The sequence below is a fragment of the Mus musculus genome, chromosome 17 (assembly GCF_000001635.26).
Source record: "Mus musculus strain C57BL/6J chromosome 17, GRCm38.p6 C57BL/6J".
Classification (NCBI taxonomy): domain Eukaryota; kingdom Metazoa; phylum Chordata; class Mammalia; order Rodentia; family Muridae; genus Mus; species Mus musculus.
In genome coordinates, this window is record NC_000083.6 from 63,616,230 (window position 1) to 63,634,965 (window position 18,736).

The following is an 18,736-nucleotide window of genomic DNA, read 5'->3' on the forward strand; positions in this document are numbered from 1 at the left end:
TTTGCAAATTCATCTGGAATAACAAAAAACCTAGGATAGCAAATACTCTTCTCAAGGATAAAAGAACCTCTGGTGGAATCACCATGCCTGACCTAAAGCTTTACTACAGAGCAATTGTGGTAAAAACTGCATGGTACTGGTATAGAGACAGACAAGTAGACCAATGGAATAGAATTGAAGACCCAGAAATGAACCCACACACCTATGGTCACTTGATCTTCGACAAGGGAGCTAAAACCATCCAGTGGAAGAAAGACAGCATTTTCAACAATTGGTGCTGGCACAACTGGTTGTTATCATGTAGAAGAATGCGAATCGATCCATACTTATCTCCTTGTACTAAGGTCAAATCTAAATGGATCAAAGAACTTCACATAAAACCAGAGACACTGAAACTTATAGAGGAGAAAGTGGGGAAAAGCCTTGAAAATATGGGCACAGGGGAAAAATTCCTGAACAGAACAGCAATGGCTTGTGCTGTAAGATCGAGAATTGACAAATGGGACCTAATGAAACTCCAAAGTTTCTGCAAGGCAAAAGACACTGTCAATAAGACAAAGAGACCACCAACAGATTGGGAAAGGATCTTTACCTATCCTAAATCAGATAGGGGACTAATATCCAACATATATAAAGAACTCAAGAAGGTGGACTTCAGAAAATCAAATAACCCCATTAAAAAATGGTGCTCAGACCTGAACAAAGAATTCTCACCTGAGGAATACCGAATAGCAGAGAAGCACCTGAAAAAATGTTCAACATCCTTAATCATCAGGGAAATGCAAATCAAAACAACCCTGAGATTCCACCTCACACCAGTCAGAATGGCTAAGATCAAAAATTCAGGTGACAGCAGATGCTGGCGAGGATGTGGAGAAAGAGGAACACTCCTCCATTGTTGGTGGGATTGCAGGCTTGTACAACCACTCTGGAAATCCGTCTGGCGGTTCCTCAGAAAATTGGACATAGTACTACCGGAGGATCCAGCAATACCTCTCCTGGGCATATATCCAGAAGATGCCCCAACTGGTAAGAAGGACACATGCTCCACTATGTTCATAGCAGCCTTATTTATAATAGCCAGAAGCTGGAAAGAACCCAGATGCCCCTCAACAGAGGAATGGATACAGAAAATGTGGTACATCTACACAATGGAGCTATTAAAAAGAATGAATTTATGAAATTCCTAGCCAAATGGATGGACCTGGAGGGCATCATCCTGAGTGAGGTAACACATTCACAAAGGAACTCACACTATATGTACTCACTGATAAGTGGATATTAGCCCAAAACCTAGGATACCCAAGATATAAGATACAATTCCCTAAACACATGAAACTCAAGAAAAATGAAGACTGAAGTGTGGACACTATACCCCTCCTTAGAAGTGGGAACAAAACACCCTTGGAAGGAGTTACAGAGACAAAGTTTGGAGCTGAGATGAAAGGATGGACCATGTAGAGACTGCCATATCCAGGGATCCACCCCATAATCAGCATCCAAACGCTGACACCATTGCATACACTAGCAAGATTTTATTGAAAGGACCCAGATGTAGCTGTCTCTTGTGAGACTATGCCGGGGCCTAGCAAACACAGAAGTGGATGCCCACAGTCAGCTAATGGATGGATCACAGGGCTCCCAATGGAGGAGCTCGAGAAAGTACCCAAGGAGCTAAAGGGATCTGCAACCCTATAGGTGGATCAACATTATGAACTAACCAGTACCCCGGAGCTCTTGACTCTAGCTGCATATGTATCAAAGGATGGCCTAGTCGGCCATCACTGGAAAGAGAGGCCCATTGGACACACAAACTTTATATGCCCCAGAACAGGGGAACGCCAGGGCCAAAAAGGGGGAGTGGGCGGGTAGGGGAGTGGGGGTGGGTGGGTATGGGGGACTTTTGGTATAGCATTGGAGATGTAAATGAGCTAAATACCTAATAAAAAATGGAAAGAAAAAAAAAAAAAGAAGTTTCCCCTAGAGACTAGGACCTGCTGCTTAGCTGCGAGGCAGAGGCAAGTCTTAACTTTTTCCAAGGGTTTCCTCATTTCTAAGAATGATAACATAATAGCTTGTAGCACATAGCTGTTGCTAGGGTTAAAGAGGGAACACCTTTAAAATGTTTGTCTCAGCACTTTGCTTAAAATACACCCCAAGTAAATATCTACTATTCTTATAACTCACTCAAGAGACATCTGGGTATGGTGAGAAGGCTAGCAGGTAAAGGTGCTTGGTGAGAAGCCTGATAATGACTTCAATCCCCGATATCCACATGGCAGGAGAGGAGAACCAACTCCCATGAGTTAGTCTGTGACCTTTAGAGGCATGTCATGGTACCTGTGCAACCACCCTCCCCACACCCACACCAAATAAAAGAACGGCTGGTGTTTAATAAAGTGACAGAGGCTGTTGATACGGTCTCCGATATCCATTATGCCCATCAGATTTTTCCCTTTGATTGTGAGCCAGGGACATCAGACATCAGTATCTGGGGCTTGCTCAGCCACACTGAGTATTACGCTCTTTCTGGCTCTTGTCTATAGTTAAGTGATGCAGAGGGACCTAAGAGGAGCCTGGGTAGCAAAGGGAAAGCATGGTCCTTCTGGTCAGATGCAGCAGAAGCAAACTCAGTCCTCTTCACATCCACCAGGATAGAGCCAATGGCCATATCCTGTCCCATGAGTTAAACGAGAAACTAGAGGCAGCCTGGTAGGAACTAATATCGAGATGGGGACTTGAAACAGTAGAGTCTATTGTACTAAAGACCAGGTATATGCTAGTTGGTATTTGCAAATGCTGGAGATGCAGCACTCTTGTGGATTTGGTCTGATGCTTGTGTTATGTTAATCTGGGTCCCATAATTGTATGAGAATCTGCATGTCAGCATGTAAGAAACTGAGGGCACCCTGCTACCCGTTGGTTTTGATTGGTATATAAAGCTGCCCATGGCTGGGGAGGGAGATACCACTTTTAGGATTCCAGGACCAAGAAAGGAGAGGGACAGCAGCCATGCTGGGGAAGGAGAGGAAACATCACTCCTGAGAAGTAAAGGATAGAAGAGCCATGGAAGAGCAACGCAAAGAGCCCTGCCCCTCACTGGGTCTAGGGCAACAAAGATGGAATGTAGATTTTAGTAAACAATAACTCAGGAATATCAGGGCAGAGTATGTTAGCCATGTGGAGGTTTGGAAGTGCCCCAGTTATTGAGCCGTTAAAGGCCTATCAAAGTCTGTGTGTGTGTGTGTGCGCGCCTCTCTCTTTTTCCAGAACAACATAAAGCATTGGGATGGGAAGCAGGAACACACACATCTGCCACCAGAATGGATTTGAGTAGCAATAATTGGGTTAAACTACACAGCACAGTAGGTATTGCCCTTTTCTCGGAGAATTAAAAAGATCGGTAGGAAAGGAGAGGCACAAGAAATGATACCAAGGTCAGCCAAAATCAGGAAGTTGTCCCTGGGTTTCTTGGCACTTCTATTATGACAATAAACACCATGACCTAAAGCAACTTGGGTAGGAAAGGATTTAGTTCATCTTATACCTCCCAGGTCACATTCCATCCCTAAGGGAAGTCAGGTAAGAATGCAAAAAAGGAACCTGAAGTGGAAGCCACAGAGAAATAACACTCACTTTTCCTTCCGGCTTGCTCAGTTTGTTTCCTACACACCCCAGGCCCACCTGGTCAGGATGGCTACCCTGCAGTGGGTTGGGACTGGCTACATTAATCATTAGTCAGGTAAACAGACTTGCCTATAAGGCGATGTTCTGGAAGCTGGACCAGTTAGGTTTGTCAAAAGGAACAGAACTGATAGAATGAACAGAAGCTGTAATGTTTATTATATTTAAAGAGAATTTATTCTTGAGGCTTGTGGTCTGGACAGTATGACTGTATCCTGATGCAGAGGCCAAGGATCCCCTAGTTGTTTAATCCACAGAGATTTCTTAAAGGGCAGATGCTTTTCAGTGTGGGGCCCCCACCCCTGATTGGCCCCTTTGGTTACTATTTAAGAAAGTACCCTACAGCTGCATCTAATGGAAGTGAAGAGGTCAACTAACTAAAGACTGTTGGAAAATTCCACCAGACCCCTCCCCTCCCAGAAGAGAGAGGTCACGCAGCACTTAGGCGCCCCTCCCCTCTGGAAGGGAGAGGCTGGTTACACTCCTCAGAAAGACCACAGAGGGGATGGACCATTGGCCACCTGCAGATAAGGGAAGCCCAGAGCACATAGACACATCCCTCAACCGTTGGCCACCAGCAGACCTCATTCAATCAGTTTAAAAGTCACACTGTTCTGCCAATCACATTGTATCTAGTGGTCATTGCTCTGTTCTACACCTGAAAACTGAATAAAAACTAGCAGAATGGTCTGCCAGGGGGTCATTGCCTCTCCTTTGAGTGCAGGACGACCCCAGCACATTGGCACAATAAATTCCTCATGCTTTTGCATCAATCCTTGGCTCCGAATGATTTACTCAGAGGGTTCCCAGGCAGCTAAGGCTCATCAGAGTCTTACAGAGGCATTCTCTCAATTGAGGCTCCTTCTTCTCTGATGACTCTAGTTTTTGTCAAGTTAACATCAAACAAGCCAGCACAGTTCCTGCATATAGGTTGCTGCCCTGACTCCTCTCCATGATAGATCTAATCTGTGAGGTAAAAATAAATTGCTTTTGGTGATGGTGTTTTATCACAGCAGTAGAAACCCTAACTAAGACAATCCTCTTTGTGGTTGGAAATAAGCTCGAATATGTTGCTGTATCATTTTTTTTTCTCCCACACAAATTAATTGCCTAAGTGAAGAGGTGGTGATTCAAATCTCTGGCTTTCAGAAAAATGATGTGAGTTTAAACTTTAAAAAAAAATCAAGGTAACATACACATATAGCAACAAGACAAGAGCACAGAAAGGCTCATGATGAAGAGTGAGTCCCATCTCACAGAAGCAGCCGGCTAAGCATTTTTATTTTCTGGTGGCTATTTGCATGCAATAAATATGCTCAAGCACTCTTTTCTTGTTTGCTCAAGTAAGCCACTGAGTTTACTTCCTGCCTGGAAAGAAGAGGCTGAAGCCACAGTTTTCTGTACATCGGTTCCCATGTCTTGTAAATTTTGGAAGTTAGAATCTTAGCTCTTCTGTTTGGTACATTTGAATATTTAATATCCTCTCCCCAGTCATCTTTTAAAATGCTTCCTTATTTGAAGAGCCATATTTTCCTTCTACTATACTGGATCAGAATAACCAATAGCACCTTTTAGGCGTTCTCTAGGGAACAGCTCAATGCTCTTCTGGGTCACCAAGTCATGACCTTTGGACTGTTGGAAGGCTGATTCTACTCTGCTGTAACAAATATTGCTACAAGGATTCTCTTTCCATGGTTTCCACCCAAGTATGACAACACTGCAGTTTGCTGATTTGAACCATGTCAAGAAGAAACCCTTCCTTCCTTCCTTCCTTCCTTCCTTCCTTCCTTCCTTCCTTCCTTCCTAAAAGTTTGCTTTATTTATTTTTTTAGTGAAGTCAAGTGTTAGCTATTGATTACAGTTAGATTTTCTTTTCCTTCTTTTCAAATGTTAGCAGAATAGTTAGCATCACCTTATTAATAATCAGTTACACTAGGTTCCAATGTTTCTGTCCACATCTAGATTGTTCAGGAAGTCTCTTACTGGATTCCTTTAGATTTGAGTTCTTGACTATATCTCCAAATCCAAAACAGTTGAGAGGCTCCGACCCCACAAAGAAATTAACAGCGAATAAACTCCAATTTTTTGGTATAATTACAAGTGAGTACTTTGACCAAATAAAGCCTGTAGCCAGTAGATTGAGATGTGATGAGTTTCTCTGCAGGTCTGGCCATGACAGCTTATCCTGCACATAACAATCCCCATTCCATTAATGGAGCCCAGGAAAAAAAAAACCTGTTCGGGGCTGCCGGGTAGGGTTGTATAGCGACCTAATTTGTTTGGTAGCAACAGCTCCACTTTATCCATGAGTCCGTGGTAGGTGACCCACAGGCCTTCTGTGCCCCACAGCTATCATCTCAGCAGCCTAGGGATCAACAGCAGCTGGGTGGGAGTGCTGCTGTGTCCTTGTTCCTGGCGGACAATGAAGTGCAGGCAGCTTTTTCTCTATGGTGATAGGTATGTGTCTTTGCCCTAGGGCACCCCTTCTCTAGCTCTAACACTTGCTTTCTTACAATTATCTCTTGAACAAATCTACTCTGAGTAGAATAATAGAAGCCACCCATTCCGGAACCTTTGCTCTTGTTTCCTGTCTTGTGCCCGTTCTATCTTCTGTCATTTTTTTCATAGGATTGCCAACATTTCCCATCGTCCCCGTGCAGAGGCTTCCATTATGTGTGTGACTTTGCCTTGTGTTCCCAGTGTTCCAGGCAGGTGTCTTGCTTTTGTTCTCGAGCATCGTCAGATGGCTGAACAGGAGATCTGCATGCCTGTGGAGTCTTCTGCAGTGGTGGCCTGCAATGTCAATGTGCTAATAGTTGTAAACACCTACCCTAACCACTCCAGTGCTCATGGGAAGATCACTGAACCTTAAAGGATGAGCCTTTGTTTGCAAGGGGATAAAATTCCAGAAGAGAAGACTACCCAGAGAAGCTCTTCAGGGACACGGGGTCAATTAGCCCTTCCCTCTTCTGGTTCTCTTCACACACCTACCTTCACAATGCACTTGCCTCCTGCAAGATTCTTCTGAAAGAAAGAAAACTAAATTCAAGACTTTAAAACCCTAGCCAGAAAGTTTATTCAAGGTCCATGAGTCATGTGGCTTGCCAGTTAAGGGGGCTTTTTTGGGCTTAGAGCAAAGAACAAAGGCTGTAAAGCCATCCCAGGAACCGCCACGAAAAGACAATCTCAGGACAAGCTCAAGATGAGTAATGGACCACCTGCTGATATGGTTTGGGTTTTAGCCAGATGTCCTGCCGACCAAGATAAACACCCTCCCTTTAGAGTTACTATCACATACTGCTCTCTGATATTTAAATTGCCCATTTGTGTGTAACTGGGCCAATTCCTCCCCCAGCCCCAGACCCTTTTCTACAAAAACCCCTAGCTTCCAAGCCTCATGGTCGAATTCACTGTCTCCTGCGTAAGATAAGTTTCGACCCAGAGCTCTGCCATTAAACTACCTCATGTATTTACTTGAGGTCGGTCTGTTCATGATTTTTGGGTGCACGCCGAATTGGGAACAGAGTGGAGGCTTCCCCACCAGGTTCTTTCACTCTCAGAAGTATCAGAATGCTCTTTTCACACCACAGCATTACGGTGTCCTGCACTCATCACTTCTTCTTCTCCTTCCTCCTCCTCCTTCTCCTCCTCTTCCTCTTCCTCCTCCTCCTCCTCCTCCTCTTCTTCTTCTTCTTTATTTTTTATTTTCAGAAAAATGAAAACTTTATTTATAATAGATACTCATGAATATATAAAGCACTAGGCACACCCAATATTTTTCATATCTTCTAAAATTATAAATGCAGGTGTAGATAGTAATACATACAAACAGTTTTAGTAATCAAGCAACCTCTAAAATGGTACCATCACTCCTATGTTAATTATAAACATCAACAGTAAATCTTGCACAAAACAGGATGGTGATTTGTACACCTGCACATATGTGTCCATGTATGTTTTTCCTTTTTTAATTAGATATTTTCTTTATTTACATTTCAAATGTTATTCCTTTTCCTGGTTTCCCCTCCCAAAACCCCCTATCTCTACCCTCCTCCCCATGCTCACCAACCTGCCCACTCCTGCTTCCCAGCCCTGGCATTCCCCTACACTGGGGATTAGAGCCTTCACAGGACCAAGGGCCCCTCTTCCCTTTGATGACTGACTAAGCCATCCTCTGCTACATATGCAGCTGGAGCCATGAGTCCCACCATGTGTACTCTTTTAGATGGTGATTTAGTCCCTGGGAGCTCTGGGGGTGGGTGGGTACTGGTTAGTTCATATTGTTGTTCCTCCTATGGGGCTGCAAAACCCTTCAGCTCCTTGGGTACTTTCTCTAGCTCCTTCATCGGGGATCCTGTGCTCTGTCCGTAGGATAGCTATGAGCATCCACTCCTGTGTTTGTCAGGCACTGGCAGAGCCTCTCAGGAGACAGCTATATCAGGCTCCTGTCAGCAAGCTCTTGTTGGTATCCACAATAGTGTCTGGGTTTCCTGATTGTATATTGCATGGATCCCCAGGTGGGGCAGTCTCTGGATGGTTGTTCCTTCAGGAGGGCTTTGCAGGAGCACCTATGGGAGCCATCTTGGCTCCCAGATCCCTCAGAGACTTGTCTGTACAGGTGAGAGTGTAGACTACAGAAGCTACATAGCTTCTGGGACATGCCCTGTTTCAGGCCTTCATCTTCAGCCAGGAGGCATGTCTGAACGCCAGATATCTGTGCACCTTCCCTGGAAGAGGAGAGCTTGCCTGCAGAGAGTACTCTGACCACTGAGACTCAGGAGAGAGCTAGACTCCCAGGTCTGCTGACAGAGGCTAACGGAATCACAGGAGGAACAAGCTCCAACCAGAGACAACTATAACAACTAACTCCAGAGATTACCAGATGGCAAAAGGCAAACATAAGAATCTTACTAACAGAAACCAAGACCACTCACCATCATCAGAACCCAGCACTTCCACCTCAGCCAGTCCTGGATACCCTAACACACCCGGAAAGCAAGACTCAGATTTAAAATCATATCTCATGATGCTGGTAGAAGACATCAAGGAGGACTTTAATAACTCACTTAAAGAAATACAGGAGAATACTGCTAAAGAGTTACAAGTCCTTAAAAAAATATAGAAAAACACAACCAAACAGGTGATGGAATTGAACAAAACCATCCAAGACCTAAAAAGGGAAGTAGAAACAATAAAGAAAACCCAAAGTGAGACAACACTGGAGATAGAAACACTAGGAAAGAAATCTGGAACCATAGATGCGAGCATCAGCAACAGAATACAAGAGATGGAAGAGAGAATCTCAGGTGCAGAAGATTCCATAGAAAACATGGGCACAATGATCAAAGAAAATGCAAAATGCAAAAAGATCCTAACTCAAAACATCCAGGAAATCCAGTACACAATGAGAAAACCAAACCTACAGATAATAGGAGTAGATGAGAATGAATATATTCAACTTAAAGGGCCAGCAAATATCTTCAACAAAATTATAGAAGAAAACTTCCCAAACCTAAAGAAAGAGATGCCCATGAACATACAAGAAGCCTACAGAACTCCAAATAGACTGAACCAGAAAAGAAATTCAACTGACACATAATAATCAGAACAACAAATGTACTAAATAGAGATAGAATATTAAAAGCAGTAAGAGAAAAAGGTCAAGTAACATATAAAGGCAGGCCTATTAGAATTACATCAGACTTCTCACCAGAGACTATGAAAGCCAGAAGAGCCTGGACAGATGTTATGCAGACCCTAAGAGAACACAAATGCCAACCCAGGCTACTATACCCAGCAAAACTCTCAATTACCATAGACGGAGAAACCAAAGTATTCCATGGTAAAAACCAAATTCACACAATATCTTACCACAAATCCAGCCCTTCAAAGGATAATAAAGGGGAAACACCAACACAAGGATGGAAACTAGACCCTAGAAAAAGCAAGAAAGTGATCCTTCAACAAACCTAAAAGAAGACAGTCGTAAGAACAGAATCCCAACTTTAACAACAAAAATAACAGGAAGCAACAATTACTTTTCTTTAATTTCTCTTAACATCAATGGACTCAAAAAAAGACATAAACTAATAGACTGGCTACACAAACAGGACCCAACATTTTGTTGCTTACAGGAAACCCACCTCAGGGAAAAGGACAGACACTACCTCAGAGTGAAAGGCTGGAAAACAATTTTCCAAGCAAATGGTCTGAAGAAACAAGCTGGAGTAGCCATTCTAATATCGAATAAAATTGACTTCCAACCCACAGTTATCAAAAAAGACAAGGAGGGGCACTTCATACTCATCAAAGATAAAATCTTCCAAGATGAACTCTCAATTCTGAATATCTATGCTCCAAATACAAGGGCAGCCACATTCATTAAAGAAACTTTAGTAAAGCTCAAAGCACACATTGCACCTCACACAATAATAGTGTGAGACTTCAACACCCCACTCTCACCTGGACAGATCCTGGAAACAGAAACTAAACAGAGACACAAGAACACTAACAAGTTATGAAACAAATGGATTTAATTGATATCTACAGTACATTTTATCCTAATCTTCTCAGCGCCACATGGTACCTCCTCCAAAATTTACCATATAATTGGTCACAAAACAAGCCTCAACAGATACAAAAATATTGAAATTATCCCATGCATCCTATCTGATCACCATGGACTAAGGCTGATCTTCAATAACAACATAAATAATAGAAAGTCAACATTCACTTGGAAACTGAACAACACTCTTCTCAATGATACCTTGGTCAAGGAAGGAATAAAGAAAGAAATTAAAGACTTTTTAGAGTTTAATGAAAATGAAGCCACAACATACCCAAACTTATGGGATACAATGAAGGCAGTCCTAAGAGGAAAACTCATAGCCCTGAGTGCCTCCAAAAAGAAACTAGAGAGAGCATACACTAGCAGCCTGACAGCACACCTAGAAGCTCTAGAACTAAAGGAAGCAAATTCAACCAAGAGGAGTAGACGGCAGGAAATAATCAAACTCAGGGCTGAAATCAACCAAGTGGAAACAAAAAGAACTATTCAAAGAATCAACCAAACCAGGAGCTGGTTCTTTGAGAAAATCAATAAGATAGATAAATCCTTAGCCAGACTAACTAGAGGGCACAGGGACAGTATCTAATTAACAAAATCAAAAATGAAAAAGAAGACATAACAGAACCTGAGGAAATCCAAAACATCATCAGATCCTACTACAAAAGGCTATACTCAACAAAAGTAGAAAACCTAGATGAGTGGACAACTTCCTAGATTGATACCAGGTACCAAAGTTAAATCAGGATCAGATTAATGATCTAAACAGTCCCATTTCCCCCAAAGAAATAGAAGCAGTCAATAGTCTCCCAACCAAAAAAAGCCCAGGACCAGATGGGTTTAGTGCAGAGTTCTATCAGACCTTCAAAGAAGACCTAATTCCAACACTTCTGAAACTATTCCACAAAATAGAAACAGAAGGTACTCTACTCAATTCATCTTTTTTTTTTTTTTTTTTTTTTTGGCTCTTTTCGGTTTATTGCATGAAGAAGTTACACTAGTCCAAGTTAAAAGCAGACCCCAAATGATTACATTATACAAGCTGTGAGGTTTTTAAACTTGTGACAAGGGACAGAAGGGAAATTCTTCTCATTGCAAGGAAATCCTCACTTAAGCTTCAGAGAGCCACAAGCACTTAAAACCCATGAACCTTCAGCTGATCATCCTTAGCCAGCCCAGTCTCTATCAGGAACTGGCATATGTTCTTGTACTGGTCATCCTGTAGCTGAATTACTTCTCCATATTCTGGATGTTCAATTACAGTACCATTGCAGGCAAATTTCTTCTTAAACGCCTTCACTAGTTTCTTTTTATCATAATCATCAGTGATCCCTTGGACAGTTGTAAGGTCTTCCTGCCATTTCTCTGTTGAATTCTTACATAGATACAATCCTCAGTGCCAGCAGGAAGCAGGTCACCACCCTTACTTGCATCAGCAAAGGGGTCGAAAGAGTGGAGGTTCTGGATAGCGGACATAAGATAGGATTCCTTTTCCTCGGTGGAAACATCCTGCGGAAGGCTGCTGTGGGAGAAGGCGGAGGGGGTGGGGGGCTGAGCTTCAGGAAGCAAGGGGGCTGGACGGAGAGGCAGCTGAATCCTCGGCAGCAGCTCAGTGACTGGGTTCCCAATTCATTCTGTGAAGCCACAATTACTCTGATACTTAAACCACACAAATATCCAACAAAGAAAGAGAACTTCAGACCATTTTCCCTTATGAGTATCGATGCAAAAATACTCAATAAAATCCTCACAAACCGAATCCATCAAACCGATCATCCAGTGGTGGCACACGCCTTTAATCCCAGCACTCAGGAGGCAGAGGGAGGCAGATTTCTGAGTTCGAGGCCAGCCTGGTCTACATAGTGAGTTCCAGGTCAGCCAGGGCTATACAGAGAAACCCTGTCTCGAAAAACCAAAAAACAAACAAACAAACAAACAAACAAACAAACAAACAAACAAAAAGCAATCATCCATCATGACCAAGTAGACTTCATCCCAGGGATGCAGGGATGGTTTAATATATGGAAATCCATCAACGTAATCCACTATATAAACAAACTCAAAGACAAAAACCACATGATCATCCTGTTAGATGCTGAGAAAGCATTTGACAAAATCCAACACCCCTTCATGATAAAGATCAGGAATTTAAGGCCCATACCTAAACATAATAAAAGCAATCTACAGCAAACCAGTAGCCAACATCAAATTAAATGGAGAGAAACTCGAAGCAATTCCACTAAAATCAGGGACTAGACAAGGCTGCCCACTTTCTCCCTACCTATTCACTATAGTACTTGAAGTTCTAGCCAGAACAATTCGACAACAAAAGGACATCAAGGGGATACAAATTGGAAAGGAAGAAGTCAAAATATCACTATTTGCAGATGATATGATAGTATATATACGTTACCCTAAAAATTCCACCAGAGAACTCCTAAGCCTGATAAACAGCTTCAATGAAGTTGCTGGATATAAAATTAACTCAAACAAGTCAATGGCCTTTCTCTACACAAATGATAAATGGACTGAGAAAGAAATTAGGGAAACAGCACCCTTCACAATAGTCACAAATAATATAAAATACTTTGGTGTGACTCTAACTAAGCAAGTGAAAGATCTGTATGATAAGAACTTCAAGTCTCTGAAGAAAGAAATTGAAGATCTCAGAAGATGGAAAGATCTCCCATGCTCATGGATTGGCAGGATTAATATAGTAAAAATGGCTATTGTGTCAAAAGCAATCTACAGATTCAATGCAATCCCCATCAAAATCCCAGTCAATTCTTCACTGAGATAGAAAGGGCAATTTGCAAATTCATCTGGAAAAATAAAAAACCTAGGATAGCAAAAGCTATTCTCAAAATAAAAGAACCTCTGGTGGAATCACCATGCCTGACATTAAGCTGTATTACAGAGCAATTGTGATAAAAACTGCATGGTACTGGTACAGTGACAGACAGGTAGATCAATGGAATAGAATTGAAGACCAAGAAATGAATCCACACACCTATGGTCACTTGATCTTTGACAAGGGAGCTAAAACCATCCAGTGGAAAAAAAGACAGCATTTTCAACAAATGGTGCTGGCACAACTGGCAGTTATCATGTAGAAGAATTCGAATTGATCCATTCTTATCTCCTTGTATAAAGCTCAAGTCTAAGTGGATCAAAGACCTCCACATAAGACAAGAGACACTGAAATTAATAGAGGAGAAACTGGGGAAAAGCCTCAAAGATATGGGCACAGGGGAAAAAATTCTAAACAGAACAGCAATTGCTTGTGTGCTGTAAGATCAAGAATTGACAAATGGGACCTCATAAAATTTCAAAGCTTCTGTAAGGCAAAACACACTGTCAATAAGACAAAAAGGCCACCAACAGATTGGGAAAGGATTTTTACCAATCCTAAATCTGATAGGGGACTAATATCCAATATATACAAGTAGCTCAAGAAGCTGGACCCCAGAAATTCAAATAACCCCATTAAAAATGGGGTTCAGAGCTAAACAAATAATTCTCAACTGAGGAATACTGAATGGCTGAAAAGCAACTGAAAAAAATGTTCAATATTCTTAATCATCAAAGAAATGCAAATCAAAACAACCTTGAGGTTCTACCTCACACCAGTCAGAATGGCTAACATCAAAAATTCAGGTGACAGCAGATGTTGGCGAGGATGTTGAGAAAGAGGAACAGTCCTCCATTGTTGGTGGGATTGCAAGCTTGTACAACCACTCTGGAAGTCAGTCTGGAGGTTCCTCAGAAAATTGGACATAATACTACCGGAAGATCTAGCAATATCTCTCCTGGGCATATATCCAGAAGTTCCAACTGGTAATAAGAACACATGCTCCACTATGTTCATAGCAGCCTTATTTAAAGTAGCCAGAAGCTGGAAAGAACCCAGACGTCCCTCAACAGAAGAATGGATACAGAAAATGTGGTACATTTACACAATGAAGTACTACTCAGCTATTAAAAAGAATGAATTTATGAAATTCTTGGACAAATGGCTGTATCTGGAGGATATCATCCTTAGTGAGGTAACCCAATCACAAAAGAAGTCTTTAGATATGTACTCACTGATAAGTGAATATTAGCCCAGAAACACAGAACACCCAAGATACAATTTGCAAACCACAAGAAAATCAAGAAGAGTGAAGACCAATGGGTGGATACTTCAGTCCTCCTTAGAATAGGGAACAAAATACCAATGAAAGGAGTTACAGAGAGAAAGTTTGGAGCTAAGACGAAAGGATGGACTATCCAGAGAATACCCCACCCAGGAATCCATCAGCCACCAAACCCAGACACTATTGCATATGCCAGAAAGATTTTGCTGAAGGGACCCTGGTATAGCTGTCTTGTATGAGGCTATGACAGTGCCTAGCAAACACAGAAGTGGATGCTCACAGTTATTCATAAGATGGAACACAGGACCCCCAATGGAGAAGCTAGAGAAAGCACCCAAGGAGCTGAAGAGGTTTGCAACCCTATAGGTGGAACAACAATATGAACTAACCAGTACCCCCAGAGCTTGTGTCTCTAGCTGCATATGTAGCAGAAGATGGCCTAGTCAGCCATCACTGGGAAGAGAGGCCCCTTGGTATTGCAAACTTAATATACCCCAGTACAGGGGAATGCCAGGGCCAAGAAGTAGGAGTGGGTGGTTAGGGGAACAGGGCAGAGGGAGGGTATAGGGAACTTTCAGGATAGCATTTGAAATGTATATAAAGAAAATATCTAAAAAAAAATAGTTTTCAGTATCCTGGGTTTTTTGTTATTCTTGATGAATTTGGAAATTACCCTTTCTAACTCTATGAATAATTGATTTGGAACTTTGATGGGAATTGCATTGAATCTGTAGATTGCTTTTGGCAAAATGGCCAGTTTTACAATATTAATCCTACCAATCCATGAGCATGGAAGATCTTTCCATCTTCTGAAATCTTTTTTGATTTCTTTCTTCAGAGACTTGAAGTTCTTATCATACAGGTCTTTCATTTGCTTAGTTAGAGTCACACCAAAGTATGTTATATTATTTGTGACTATTGTGAAGGGTGTTGTTTCCCAAATTTCTTTTTCAGTCTGTTTATCCTTTGTGTAGAGGAAAGCCACTGATTTATTTGAATTAATTTTATATCCAGCCACTTTGCTGAAGTTGTTTATCAGGTTTAGGAGTTCTCTGGTGGAAATTTTGGTGTCACTACAGCATACTATCATATCATCTGCAAATAGTGATATTTTGACTTCTTCCTTTCCAATTTGCATCTCTTTGATCTCCTTTTGTTGTCTAACTGGTCTAGCTAGGATTTCAAGTACTATATTGAATAGGTAGGGAGAGAGTACACAGCCTTGTCTAGTCCCTGATTTTAGTGGGATTGCTTCAAGTGTCTACATTTAGTTTGATGTTGGCTACTGGTTTGCTATATATTGCTTTCACCATGTTTAGGTATGGGCCTTGAATTCCTGATCTTTCCAAGACTTTTATCATGAAGGGGTGTTGGATTTTGTCAAATGCTTTTTCAGCATTTAATGAGATGATCATGTGGTTTTTGTCTTTGAGTTTGTTTATATAGTAGATTACATTGATGGATTCCTGTATATTGAACCATCTCTGTATCCCTGGGATGAAGCCTACTTGATCATGATGGATGATCATTTTTATGTACTCTTGGATTCAGTTTGCGAGAATTTTGGGTATTTTTGCAGTGATATTCATAAGGGAAATCGGTTTGAAGTTCTCTTTCTTTGTTGGATCTTTGTGTGGTTTAGGTATCAGAGTAATTGTGGCTTCATAGAATGAATTGGATAGAGTATCTTCTGTTTCTATTTTGTGGGATAGTTTGAGGAGTATTGGTATTAGATCTACTTGGAAGGTCTGATAGAACTCTGCACTAAACTCATCTGGTCCTGTGCAATTTTGGTTGGGAGACTATTAATGACTGCTTCTATTTCTCTAGGGGATATGGGACTGTTTAGATTGTTTTATCTGATACTGTGTTAACTTTGGTAGCTGGTATCTATCTAGAAAATTGTCCATTTCATCCATGTTTTCCAGTTTTGTTGAGTATACACTTTTGTACCAGGATTTGATGATTTTTTGGATTTCCTCAGTTTCTGTTGTTATGTCTCCCTTTTCATTTCTGATTTTGTTAATTGTAATACTGTCTCTGTTCCCTCTAATTAGTCTGACTAAGAGTTTATTTTGTTGATTTTTTTCTCAAAGAACCAGCTCCTGTTGTGGTTGATTCTTTGTATAGTTCTTTTTTTGTTCCACTTGGTTGATTTCAGACCTGAGTTTGATTATTTCTTGCCATCTATTCCTCTTGGGTGAATTTTCTTCTTTTTGTTTTAGAGCTTTCAGATGTGCTGTCAAGCAGGTAGTGTATGCTCTCTCCAGCTTCTTTTTGGGGGCACTCAGAGCTATGAGTTTTCCTCTTAGGGCTGTTTTCATTTTGTACCAGAAGGTCCGGTATGTTGTGGCTACATTTTCATTAAACTATAAAAGTCTTTAATTTTTTTCTTTATTTCTTCCTTGACCAAGTTATTATTCAATAGAGTGTTGTTCAGCTTCCACATGTATGTGGGCTTTCTATTGTTTTTGTTGTTTTGAAGATCAGCCTTAGTCTGTGGTGATCTGATAGGGTGCGTGGATTATTTCAATATATATATATATATATATATTTTATCTCCTGAGGCCTGTTTGGTGACTGATCATATGGTCAGTTTTGGAGAAGGTACCATGAAGTGCTGAGAAGAAGGTATATCTTTTTGTTTTAGGATAAAATGTTCTGTAGATATCTGTTAAATCCATTTGTTTCATAATTTCTGTTACTTTCACCCTGACTCTGTTTAGTTTATGCTTCCATGATCTGTCCATTGCTAAGAGTGGAGTATTGAAGTCTCCCACTATTATTGTGTGCAGTTCAATGTGTGCTTTGAGCTTTAGTAAAGTTTCTTTTATGAATGTGGATACCCTTGCATTTGGAGCACAGATGTTCAGAACTGAGAGTTCATCTTGGTAGATTTTACCTTTGATGAGTATGAAGTATCCCTCCATGTCTTTTTTTGATAACTTTAGGTTGAAAGTCGGTTTTATTTGACATTAGAATAGATACTCCAGCTTGTTTCTTGGAGCCATTTGCTTGGAAAGTTGTTTTCCAGCCTTTTACTCTGAGGTAGTGCCTGTCTTCGTCAATGAGATGGGTTTCCTGTATGCAGCAAAATGTTGGGTCCTGTTTATGTAACCAGTCTGTTAGTCTATGTCTTTTTATTGGGGGAATTGGGTCCATTGATATAAAGAGATATTAAGGAAAAGTTATTGTTGCTCCCTGTTATTTTTGTTGTAAGAGTTTGGATTCTGTTCATGAGGCTATCTTCTTTTAGGTTTGTTGAACGATTACTTTCTTGCTTTTTCTAGGGTGTGTTTTCCCTCCTTGTGTTGGAGTTTTCCATCTATTATTCTTTGTAGGGTTGGATTTATTGAAAGATATTGTGTAAATTTGGTTTTGTCATGGAATACTTTGGTTTCTCCATCTATGGTAATTGAAAGTTTTGTTGAGTATAGTAGCCTGGGCTGGCATTTGTATTCTCTTAGGGTCTGTATGACATCTATCCAGGATCTTCTCACTTTCATAGTCTTTGGTGAGAAGTCTGGTGTAATTCTGATAGGTCTGCCTTTATATGTTACTTGACCTTTTCCCCTTACTGTTTTTAATCTTTCTTTGTTTTGTGCATTTGGTGTTTTGATTATTATGTGACAGGAGGAATTTCTTTTCTGGTCCAAACTATCTGGAGTTCTGAAGGCTTCTTGATTGTTCATGGGCATCTCCTTCTTTAGGTTAGGGAAGTTTTCTTCTATAATTTTGTTGAAGATATTTATTGGGCCTTTAAGTTGTTGATTTTCACTATCTTCTATACCTATTATCCTAGGTTTGGTTTTTTCATTGTGTTCTGGATTGCTTGCATGTTTTGGGTTAGGATCTTTTTGCATTTTGCATTTTCTCTGATTGTTGTGTCAATGTTTTCTATGGTATCTTCTGTACCTGAGATTCTCTCTTCCATCTTTTGTATTCTGTTGGTGATGCTTGTATCCATGACTGCTGACTTCTTTCCTAGGTTTTCTATCTCCAAAGTTGTCTCCCTTTGTGATTTCTTTATTGTTTCTACTTCCCTTTTTAGATCCTGGATGGTTTTGTTCAATTCCTTCCTCTGTTTGGTTGTGTTTTCCTGTAATTCTTTAAGGGATTTTTGTGTTTCCTCTTTAAGGGCTTCTATCTGTTTACCTGTGTTCTCCTGTATTTCTTTTTATTTATGTCCTTCTTAAAATCCTCTATCAGCATCATGAGTTATGATTTTAAATCTGAATCTTGCTTTTCTGGTGTGTTGGGGTACCCAGGACTTGCTGTGTTGGGAGTACTGGTTTCTGATGATGCCAAGTAGTCTTGGTTTCTGTTGGTAGGATTCTTGTGTTTGCCTTTT

General features: G+C 40.9%; 2 pseudogenes; both read right to left on the bottom strand.

The window, feature by feature from the left end:
• Positions 1-5,663: 5,663 nt before the first annotated feature.
• On the bottom strand, positions 5,664-7,277 carry Gm49862 (annotated as a pseudogene).
• A 3,950-nt stretch (positions 7,278-11,227) lies between these two features.
• Gm7253 lies at positions 11,228-11,748 on the bottom strand (annotated as a pseudogene).
• Positions 11,749-18,736: the final 6,988 nt, after the last annotated feature.